At 40.0% G+C, this 11,741-nt stretch overlaps 1 long non-coding RNA gene and 1 pseudogene across 1 annotated transcript; both read left to right on the forward strand.

Annotated features, from left to right (window-relative positions):
• The first annotated feature begins 1,311 nt into the window (after positions 1–1,311).
• LOC126262861 (uncharacterized) lies at positions 1,312–9,464 on the forward strand. The gene is made up of 3 exons (XR_007546770.1): positions 1,312–1,467; positions 2,273–2,397; positions 9,450–9,464. It is a non-coding gene; the product is annotated as an uncharacterized LOC126262861 (long non-coding RNA).
• LOC126263769 (5S ribosomal RNA) lies at positions 5,909–6,026 on the forward strand (annotated as a pseudogene).
• Positions 9,465–11,741: the final 2,277 nt, after the last annotated feature.

An 11,741-nucleotide genomic window follows, 5' to 3' on the forward strand; every position in this document is an offset into this window, starting at 1 on the left:
AATTATGTTCTCACAACCTCAAAGTTTATTTCATTCATTCAGAAATGGAGGAAATTCTATTACGGTTTATATTCGCAACTTTTTTTGTAAAAAAAATTATGGAAAACAACATGTAAGAAACAGGAAGAGGTATCAATATGGTGTACGCAGTGGCTACTTAATCGAAGGTAGTTTTCGCACATAAATTTACTTCATGAGGTGCAGCGGAAAACCCAGTGATTCAAAAAATGGTTCAAATGGCTCTGAGCACTATGGGACAACATCTGTGGTGATCAGTCCCCTAGAACTTAGAACTACTTAAACCTAACTAACCTAAGGACATCACACACATCCATGCCCGAGGCAGGATTCGAACCTGCCACCGTAGCAGTCGCGCGGTTCCGGACTGAGCGCCTAGAACCGATAGACCACCGCGGCCGGCAAAAACCAGTGACTGGTGTAATTATATGCAGATGGTTTTGGAAAGGTATAATTATCTTTTAGCACTCATAAGTGATTGTACATCATGGAAACATATTTGTATGCGGATGCTCCTCTCTTAGCTTTCCATAAACATGTATAATATTTGTACATTTCGAAACGAAGGAAGGAAGATTGGATTTAGTGTCCCATCTACACTGAGGTCATTAAGATGGAGCACCAGCTCGGGTTGTGTAAAGGATGGGGAATGAAATCAGCTATGCCCTTTGAAAACAACCATCCCAGCATTTGTTTCGAGCGATTTAGGAAAATCACGGAAAACCTAAATCTGGATGGCCGGACACAGGTTTGAACTGTCGTCCTCCTGAATGTGCGTCCCGTGAACTAACTGCTGCGGCACCTCGCTCGGTATACATTTCGATAAATTCGTAGATGAACCCTCTACAGCACTGACATGTATCTGCCATTTTCAAATTCACTGTTCACACGCAGATGAGGAACACTAGACTGAGCAAAACGCTGACTCAAATACGTTTCTCGTGCGCCATATCTGAGACGATCTACTGCCTACACGCTCCAGCTTTCTTGCGCGGATGTGGTTTGAACTTGCAGAATTCTACAATTTCTCTCAAAGCTCCAATCCCAACATTCGTGTTTGCACACATCTCTTATCTGCGCAAATATCTTGTTCACACTGCACGATATGTCTGCGCGGATGTGATCTGCAACGCATTTGCTTGAGAGATGGCTGCATATGGGCAGGCCGTAAGCCAATCAGCAACGAACAGCTAGTCTCGAGGGAGACCTTCGACCAGGTCGAAGGGGGAGACACGTAAAGGCTGTTGCATCGTATACGTTATCGTTGCAACACACCCTGGGAATATCTGTTGAGTGAATCTCTTGGATGTTTGTTTTCTCTTCACGACGGCGATATGAAAATCTTTGGTTAGAAAAGAAAATAATGCTTTCGTTGGATGCGGCTTTATTTGACGCCACGTATCTCAAGTTAGGCTTGTGAAGCCTTGGTGTTATAGGTTAACTGGTAACGTAAGTGTACGAAATATTTGTTTATAAATTTTATGTCGAAGCGGATACTGAGTAATTATGTTAGGATCTTATCTTCGTGCCGAGACGTATAACATTTGCTAATTGATCACAAATCTAACAATGTGTTTACGATAGAGGATATTTTTTTCTAAACATATGCAAATGGAGAGTGTTTGTCTAACTACTGAAAAAGTGCTTTAGCGTTGTCGTTGCAAGTGATACGTCCGTGTAGGTCACAGAAGCATGTCTCGTTAAGTGTCAGCTTTCCACTTTCCATCAGTACATTTATACCGGCGCGGAAACAATGTATAATGTGTTGCAACTGATTTGATGCAAGAATATTTTTGCAAGTTTCATTTAGATCCGCCAGCCTCATCGTAACTTCAGCCTGCATATAAGATCACTAAAGTTGATGTAGAGCACCATCACTGTGTTTGATGTCAAATATTAGCTATCTCTTTATTCCATTGAAGGGATTTAGTCTTTGTAAAAAGACTCTGAAATTATCAAACTTAGGTTAGGATAAAACAAGTTTCCTGTCACGATAGTTGTGACAAGTATTATTCGTAAATGATAGTTTTGTTTGTAGCGACAATAGCTTCACGTATGTCAGAAAGTCTGTGTATTGTATTAAATAAATGTCAGCTGCCTCCGTTATCAGCTGACATTTACGTTTTCCTGCTATTAATTTTCAACTAATAATTTGGTAGTTTCATAATGCATATTCATTAAAATGTGTAGTGTTTATACCATAATGTAAAGAAGAAACTCAACGAAATAAAATTTGTGTAATTCTGTGTTTCAGGATGATCACAGACGTTCAGTTAGCTGTGTTCGCCAACGTTCTGGGTGTGACACTGTTTCTGCTGGTTGTTCTATACCATTACATCTCTGCAAACCATTCGAAATCCTGACTACTGCGATCAGGTGGTGAGTTGAATTCACTCAGTTACCTAATTGTGATTAAGAAATAAATACTCATTTGCCCTTACCCTTAAAAACAGAATATTAGTGTCAGTCAGGAAAGTGAATTGAACAGTTTGAACATGCAATAAGTTTAAGTTCCAGTTTCACCTCATATTTTATATTGTTGACGTTTGATCGGTATACATACAATGCAGCAAAATATGTGTCGAATTTCTATATTATGTTAATACGCTGTTTCCCAGTGTACCTTGCAGTTTGTTAATCTTAAAGAAAAGTGTATTAAGTGTTGATTGGTTAGCAAAGCGCGAGTTGCATGTAATTGAGTGAGTGTCATTGGGGTTTCAAGTAACCAATTACATGTTTCAAAACAGACAGTGTGGATTTAACTGTGAAATTTCTGCTTGCCTTTTCTTGGGGTCTGCAGTACGGTCAGGAAGACAGAGAGATTATCTTAAATTATCATCACAGAAGTGAACCATGATAAATAGTTGTGCTGTAGCTGGAAAGTGTTTCTGAGACCAATCTTTCCAAAGCATTCCACATACCAAGTTTGTGCTTGTATTGTAATATGAAAAAATAACTTAATTGCTAAAATAGCATACAGTATATCGACATCTACATGACTAATCACAATTCTCAATTAAGTGCCTGGCAGTGCAGTTGACGTGACCCTCCATCAGTGTACATGAGGAAAAAACCTTCTGAGCATACTGGTGAGTAGCTGGGCTGGTTCACCTGTTGGCTATCATCTACCATTGCAGCTAATGGTGCATCCTAGACTGGGTGGGACAAGAGAACTGCCTTTTTTAAGCTTGCATTCATCTTTTTAAAGGCATTCTGCATATCTACAATCCATGCAAGGGGCATTGACCCATGTCATTGTTACATGACAGTGCTGCTGCCAGCAGTGCCTTTATCTCTGCTGTTCCCAGTAGGTGTTGTCAGTAAAAGTTAATGATCACCTGGAATCTTCTTAACTGCAGGAAATCTGTTGGTCGTGGTATGTCCCTAATGACCTTGAGCTTCTCTTTTAACAAACCTATAAGCCTTCCTACAGTCAGTCACATTGAAGATCGTATCTCCGCTAACATGTTTGTGAAATCAATTGTTAGGGACTCGGTAGCAGTTAGGGATGGAACATGTTCAGGGCTTGGCAATCTCCACGAAGTATCCCGTAGCTGTCCTTCTTTTTTACCAGATGCCTTGGTAATGCCCATGGACTGTCCAGTCTGTGTATGATGGCAGTTTGCAACATGTCTTGAAATGTTGCATAAAAATTTCTCTGTTCACTTGCTGCATCAAATTCGGATAAACTTCCAAGCTTTCGATGATGTCCACTATCCTCATCAGGGACTAGTCAGTTTTAGTTCCTGATAAAGGTGATGGTGCCTACCATCAAAAGCATGGAATTCTATTTAAATACGATGTGGCAAGTGAACTGAGAAATTGTTATGCAAGGATTCTGCCGTAAAAAAACTTGGTAACCATATTACTGTCAGGTTGCTGGTAAAATTGAGCTATGGGGCGAGGCAATGGTATTGGTAGCACCTCTGCCTACAATACCTGTGATCTCCTCATTGTTCACCTTAATATGTGATGTACAGCAGTTTATTTCCAGTCTTTGGTGATTAACAAAATCTGCTCCCAGTATTAGCTCAACCACATTTTCTGACATGAACTTCCACTTAAACATTCTATTAAAACCTAAGTCAACTTTCACCTTACAATCACCAGATGTTGTTAAGGGTGAATTGTTGGCTGCCGTAAGGTGGAGGGACATGGCTACCGTTGGTCTCTCTAGGCATGAATAGTAACTACTTACTTCAAACTTGAATTGATCAAATAGCAACGTTTTGCTTTCTTGCCCTATACATACAAACAGTGTGACTAGTCAAGCAAGCATGACTGGTTCAGGACCTATGACGTTTCCTTCATTTGTAATTTGGCACACTTGTGGAAACTTGTGGCCTGCTGTGCCTACTGCAGGCCACTGCCTTAGTTGTACTCTGCCCAGCATTAAAGTCTGATGTCAGTTCCACCTGTGCTGTTTTACCGGTCTGTCCAGCCTTCTAACGTTTTTGACGGCAATTTAAAGCATGAAGTGGACGTAAAATCTTCCCACCTTTTTTTTTTTTTTACAGGGGGTCTTATTTGAGATTCGCACCTGATCAGATGATCTTAACTGGCTGATGCTGGGTACAGGAAAGTTTAAGCCTCTCTCTGTACTTATGAAATAAGTAGATACGCGAACTTTACCTTTTGTTACCGAACAGTGTATTTGAACTTGCTTTCCACATACCTATATGACTTAACAGTAAGTCACTCGCTCCATCCAACATCAGAAACAAATTTATTTGCCGTATTTCACATGAATCATAAAATAGGTCTGGCCTCTACCAAGGCTGGATTAGGAGTTTTTAATATTACTTTTTTCAACTGTTCTTTTCACATAACAGTAGTCAGTGACACAATACGCACAGAGCTGCATAAAAACTCCATGGTTCTCCCATAAACATGGACTAACACATCTATGGATTGTCTCACAGATACTTGTCGGTGCCATTCAACCGCTGCCTCGACCTTCTCGTGGCTGATTTTAAACCTGCACACACAGCCATGTGATGCGCAGTAGGTAGGATTTTACCATCCCAGACTCATATCTAGAATATCACGAGTTTGAGATGGTAGAAAGCTGAGAGGTTCTAGAATTTACACAGAAATTCTTGATTCACTACAGCCTTCGACGTCCGACGTATGTTCTGAGGAGTGGCCACCCAGCGCCACAACATGGTTTCACCTTGGGCTCACCAAATGTTGAAGACACTCACCACACCATGTGTGGAGAACACCCAACAAGTCGTGCAGTTTCCAAAATGCTCGTAGCAAGCCTCTGGGCCCTCACAATCTGCCCTCGTACAAACTGTGCACCTTCTCTATCCCACACATTGACAGCATGCTCACTGATACTACATGTACCATGCATGTATGTGACTAGCAGACATTCCTCTCCAGGTGACGCTGCTATTGTCTGAAAGGGTTTATATTGATAGGTTGGTGGTCATAATGTTCTGGTTGATTGACATATTTCTCAGAATGCTTAATTTAATAACCTTTGTTCATAATTAAGTGTATTCGAATTTGTGGTTAAAAGTTTATAATTCTGTTTCCAATATATTCTATATTATACCAATATATATTCAGTAGGCTGTTCTAATTTCAGTGGTCGTGTGCAGGCACGACTGGGCAAACAGCTTGTGCAGATGCAGGCAGGCAGGAAGGAAGCTGAGTGGTACTCTGGTTGAGCACCAGTGACTGTTGTGGGCAGGTGACACACACACACACACACACACACACACACACACACACACACACACACACTGTATGTGGATTGGTCTACTTGTCGAGTAATCTGTACTACCCGTACGTGCTCCTGAAGGAGCTGATAGAGACCTGCAGGCACACATGCCCCACGGGATAACATAGTAACAGCTTAATCTAGAGCTTTTGAAATAAATCCAATGGCCTTACCGCAGTGGTAACACTGGTTCCCGTCAGAGCACCGAAGTTAAGTGCTGTTGGCCTGGGATAGCACTTGGATGGTTGACCATCTGGTCTGCCAAGCGCAGTTGGCAAAGGGGGGATGCACTGAGCCTTCGTGAGGCAAACTGAGGAGCTATTTGATTGATAAGTTGCATTCCAATATCATAAACTGACATATGGCCGGGAGAGCAGTGTGCTTACCGCATGCCCCTCCATATCCGCATCCAGTGATGCCTGTGGGCTGAGGATGATGCAGCAGCTAGTCGGTACCGTTGCGCCTTCATGGCCTGTTCAGGTGAAATTATTTTTCCTTAAATAAAGATTGACATTCATGATAATTTAACATTGTTGTGGTCTTCATTCCTGAGACTCGTTTGATGCAGCTCTTCATGCTACTCTATCCTGTGCAAGCTTCATCTCCCAGTACCTACTGCAGCCTACATCCTTCTGAATCTGCTTAGTGTATTCATCTCTTGGACTCCCTCTACGATTTTTACCCTCCACGCTGCCCTCCAGTACCAGATTGGTGATCCCTTGATGCCTCAGAACATGTCCTACCAACCGATCCCTTCTTCTAGTCAAGTTGTGCCACAAGCTCCTCTTCTCCCCAATTCTATTCAATACCTTCTCATTAGTTATGTGATCTACCCATCTAATCTTCAGCATTCTTCTGTAGCACCACATTTCGAAAGCTTCTATTCTCTTCTTGTCTAAACTATTTATCGTCCATGTTTCACTTCCATACATGGCTACACTCCATACAAATACTTTCAGAAACGACTTCCTGACACTTAAATCTATACTCGATGTTAACAAATTTCTCTTCTTCAGAAACGCTTTCCTTGCCATTTTATATCCTCTCTACTTCGACCATCATCAGTTATTTTGCTCCCCAAATAGCAAAACTCCTTTACTACTTTGTCTCATTACCTAATCTAATTCCCTCAGCATCACCCAACTTCATTAGACTACATTCCATTATCCTTGTTATGCTTTTGTTGATGTTCATCTTATATCTTCCTTTCAAGACACTGTCCATTCCATTCAACTGCTCTTCCAAGTCCTTTGCTGTCTCTGACAGAATTACATGTCATCGGCGAACCTCAAAGTTTTTATTTCTTCTCCATGAATTTTAATACCTACTCCATTTTTCTTTTGTTTCCTTCACTGATTGCTCAATATACAGATTGAGTAACATCGGGGAGAGGCTACAACCCTTTCTCACTCCCTTCCCAACCACTGCTTCCCCTTCATGCCCCACGACCCATATAACTGCCATCTGGTTTCTGTACAAATTGTAAATAGACTTTCGCTCCCTGCAATTTACCCCTGCCACCTTCAGAATTTGAAAGAGAGTATTCCAGTCAACATTGTCAAAAGCTTTCTCTAAGTCTAAAAATGCTAGAAACGTAAGTTTTCCTTTCCTTAATCTAGCTTCTAAGAGAAGTCATAGGGTCAGTATTGCCTCACGTGTTCCAATATTTCTACGGAATCCAAACTGATCTTCCCCCAGGTCAGCTTCTACCAGTTTTTCCATTCGTCTGTAAAGAATTCGTGTTAGTATTTTGCATCCGTGACTTATTAAACTGATTGTTTGGTAATTTTCACATCTGTCAACACCTGCTTTATTTGGGATTGGAATTACTAACACCACCTTTTCTGAATTGCACTGATGGGAACTCTCTTAGCATTACATGCTACATTCTCATGACCCTCCTGACCTTCAGTCGTGGTTAGTCATTACCCTTACCCACCTACCCAATTCCCTGTTCCCATTCCAACACTACATAGCCTTCTATTCCACCAATGCACCCACAGTCTTTTTACTTCTCTCGTTTTCCACTGCCCCACTCACTGCCTTGCCCTCCGTCTAAGCTGCCGACAACACCTAGCTACCCTACCCTCTCTCCATCCCATCCCTGTTTGCTACCACAAGCTGTACTTTACTGTCCCCATCCTTACTTTGCTATCCCTCCCCGACTCAGCCTCCTCCTTACCCCCAACACACAGATCCCTTCTCAGTCATGCATGGTTGCTTGGAACCTGGCCTTGGCAGCATGTGAGGACTGGTCATAAGGCTTCAGTTATCATCTCAAAAAGTAAAGTTGTTCTCGTAAATTTTGTTCGTCGTGTCAGTCCTCCTCTACATATTCAGTCTTCAACACCCCATATTAGTCCTCTACATATTCATACTTCAGTGCAGAATGTTTTTCCTGACAATGGGTGGCTTGCCGAAGACATTGTTTTGTCTTGACGGCCTTCCAGTGCTTGTTTTGCTTCTTCATGTCGTCATCAAACACCCACTACTCATCCACGGTGATTAGGCAATTAAGGAAGTCATCTGGATTGACAAGGCAAGCCCGCTACATTTCTAATGTCGCAGTTTGGTGGATTTAAAAAAAAAATTGTTTTATAACTGATTTTCACTTTTTCCACTATTGTCTTGATTGTGATACCTTGGGAATTCTATCACTAGGGCCTTCACTTCTTTTTTTGTAATTTCTGGTTTTTCACAGAGAAATGGTCTGCTACTTAGTTTTTCGTGCTGGAAGCATCTGCACCACTTGACCACTGCGTCATATGTTGATGCATTGTTGTTGTACCCTTTCACCAACTCAGAAATGATTGCTGCAGCGTTGCCCACCTTCAAATGCAGAAAACAAATAACAGCATGGTACTTCAGCTTATTAGTGGGCTGCTCTGTTTTGTTTCAGCTCCTCTAGCAGTATTATGCTGCTGCATTGTGCTGGGAAATTTGTGTATATCAGGACTGCAGACACGTACCTCTAAACAAACAAGAAATTATTTATGTAACCTTCCTTACTGCCCCAAGACTATAATGAAAACTTAACTTAAATTATCCTTGAGTATGTAGCACTGTTGAGTCCTGTTTGACTCAGGGGTACTATATCAGTATCTGCACTACTGCCAATACAGGTCTAAGCTTCCCATCAAATTGCCAGTCTATCTACATATCGTTTTATACTAAGGCACTAATGCCATGGAACAAGATGTAATGCACAACTGGAAAAATATATATTTACAATTAGGTACTTGCTCCAAAGATTATAATCACAGTAAATAATTGTGATTGTCATGTATTAAACTTCCACACACTTGATTAAAATTTGACAGGAAGAAGGAATGGGTAACCATTGCTTACTATTCCAAATGCTGCTGATACACCTGTGGAAGTAGAAAAGCTGTATGTTAACAATGTAAAGTGTTAGTTTCTTCCTCAGGGAGTATAAGAAGATAGGCTGGAAAATGTGAGAAAGGATGGCTGGGTCACTTAGATCCCAGGTTGTGATGGACTTTCCTTTTGTGAGGACTTGCTTAAATCATGACTTAAGTTATACTAAATGTTGACTTCATTCTCTTTTGTCTCAAAGGAAAATAATTAGGTGTACCTTGTAGTTGGCATTTTTTGTACATTTGAAGTAGAGCTGTTATTACTGTATTTAGATGCTTATGCTATTTCATGCTGCTAATATTTTTACTTTGTCTGTTTGCAGATGATTACGACAGCGAGTACTTCGTATATCACACACGGACACGTATCTCTACATTACCATGTCACTCGCATCCAAAGTCACTTTAGCATTTGCCTGTACAATTTCAGTGGGAATCATCGGGTATGTTCATTACAGACAGCAGTATGACAGAGAGAAACTGCATGAGGGTGTTATTCGTGATGTGCAACAACAACAGCGAAGAAAAACTGAAAATTTATATCTCTTGCAGCAACAAATAGAATTGACAAAACAATTAAAAAAGGATGAAAAAGCATAATCAAAAATATTAGCAAAATTAGTCATTTCCATAGAAAAGCAATGTTTTGTATCATACAAACAAAGGAATAAAATGATCTAAAATAAATATTATTCAACTTCATATGTATCACTTGACAAAGTGAACAATTGACACAACCATAACAGTATCCAAGTTTATCATGTGACTATAACAGATCTGATGAAAGAAGATTCATTACAGTTTGTCAGCTTGGTACGGCTTTGTGCGTCTTCATCAACCAGTCATGCGACACGGTTCTGTACACATCCCTGTGACAAAATGTCAGTGTTGTGGCGGCTCTACAGATGACTTGTTCTTGCACACAGCCATTTACACTTTAGAACTGAAAACTGACAACAGTACTGCTAGCTATTCTGATTTTCTGTTGCCAACTCTGCTATAGATACCATCATGTTCCAGTTCATAGTACTGCATGTTGTTACCTCAGATCATAAACACTGAAAGCAATCAAGGAAAGTTCCTTTGCTGGCAGCAGTAACAGCTCAGTGCTAACATCATTAAATTTATTGATGATAAGAAGCCTAAAGGAATGCCAGAACAGGCAAGCAAAATGTTAAAGTTGAGAAAGTATGCAAATTATATGAGGTGGCTGAAGATGCTAAGCATACTTTAGTATCGACCTCAGAGAAAAGAAGCAGCCAAGTGCATGTAATAAATATCCCACAGATGAGATGGAATACTGTTACCAGTAACCCCCACCACAATGCTTTAAAGAATTGAACTTCCATGTATAAAACAGTTTCAAACATCTGATTACTTCACAAATGAGTTAATGTGCTAAATATTCTATTTTTGCATGCAAGCGAGAAAAAAATAAAAGCTTAATAAACATAAATTCAAAGTTTGTTGGAAGTTGCTAAGTTCTCTCATTACTAAACACTAGGTGAGTATAGTTTGAGCCCTATTTTAAGCAAAAGCTAGTTTTTCATGCATCTCAATGTTTTTGATGTCATATCTCCTCAACTATGTGTTGCATGATATAATTTTCCAGGAACATTCAGTGGTATGTGTGTATATGGTATGCAAAATGTGTTGCAAAATAGTTAGAAGTAATAAATTAAAACATCGTGCATGCTGCTGAATTTGTACTGCATGAAGACTGAAAATTGAGAGAGTGATAAACTTTTTTCCTTTCACCATTCTTTGGATGTCAGTGAGAAAAAGTTTCATAAATGTTTATAAATTATGTATAAAGTTCATTAGAAGTTCCCAAATTCTCTCATTCTCAAATACTGGCTGAATATAATATGGGTAATGTACACACCATGAATTACATTCATTTTAAATTCAGTCAGTGATTGTATGAAGTACTGAAAATCAAATTTCTGTTGCTCCTGGAAAGCTCTAGGTAGGGAGCCTGCAACTCAATCCATGCACCATGTACTGAGTTAGGCATTTAGAGATGCAGATGAGGCAGTAATTTCCCCAACATTACTCACAGTGTAAAAAAATAAAAGAATTCATTGCTAAGCGGAAACTTAATGGCTTTTACGGCATATCGATAATTTTTACTTATGGACCGTCTGACAGCAACTGAATAAAACACAATTTTAGTGCCATACGTGTTTCGCCTTTATTTTCTGCAAGGCATCATTAGTGGCCTGGAATGTGTACATATGTTAGCTATTTAATTTACATTTTTGTCACTGTGCCTATAGGTTGTAAACAGTTCTGGTGGTTGGTATTTCCTATTAAGTAGTAATGTTTTGAACTGTACTTACAGGTTGCGTGGACAATTTCTTACATTTTACACTCCTGTTGCAGTTTTGGTGTTGTTCTTCTTATGAACGCCAATTTGCGGTTTTTTCCACATTCCACAGCACTATGCACTGAACGCTCGTTTTAATGCAATGTTTTAGTTTCTGTTGCCGACTGTCAAATGTTTTTGCCAAAGACTGAATTTTATTTCCAAACTTATGAGTGTAAAAGTTAATGGCTTTTGTTGCACAGAATTTGACATCAGGACCACAAGGAAACTGAGAAAGTTTTCTGTG

The sequence above is a fragment of the Schistocerca nitens genome, chromosome 6 (assembly GCF_023898315.1).
Source record: "Schistocerca nitens isolate TAMUIC-IGC-003100 chromosome 6, iqSchNite1.1, whole genome shotgun sequence".
In the NCBI taxonomy this organism is placed as follows: domain Eukaryota; kingdom Metazoa; phylum Arthropoda; class Insecta; order Orthoptera; family Acrididae; genus Schistocerca; species Schistocerca nitens.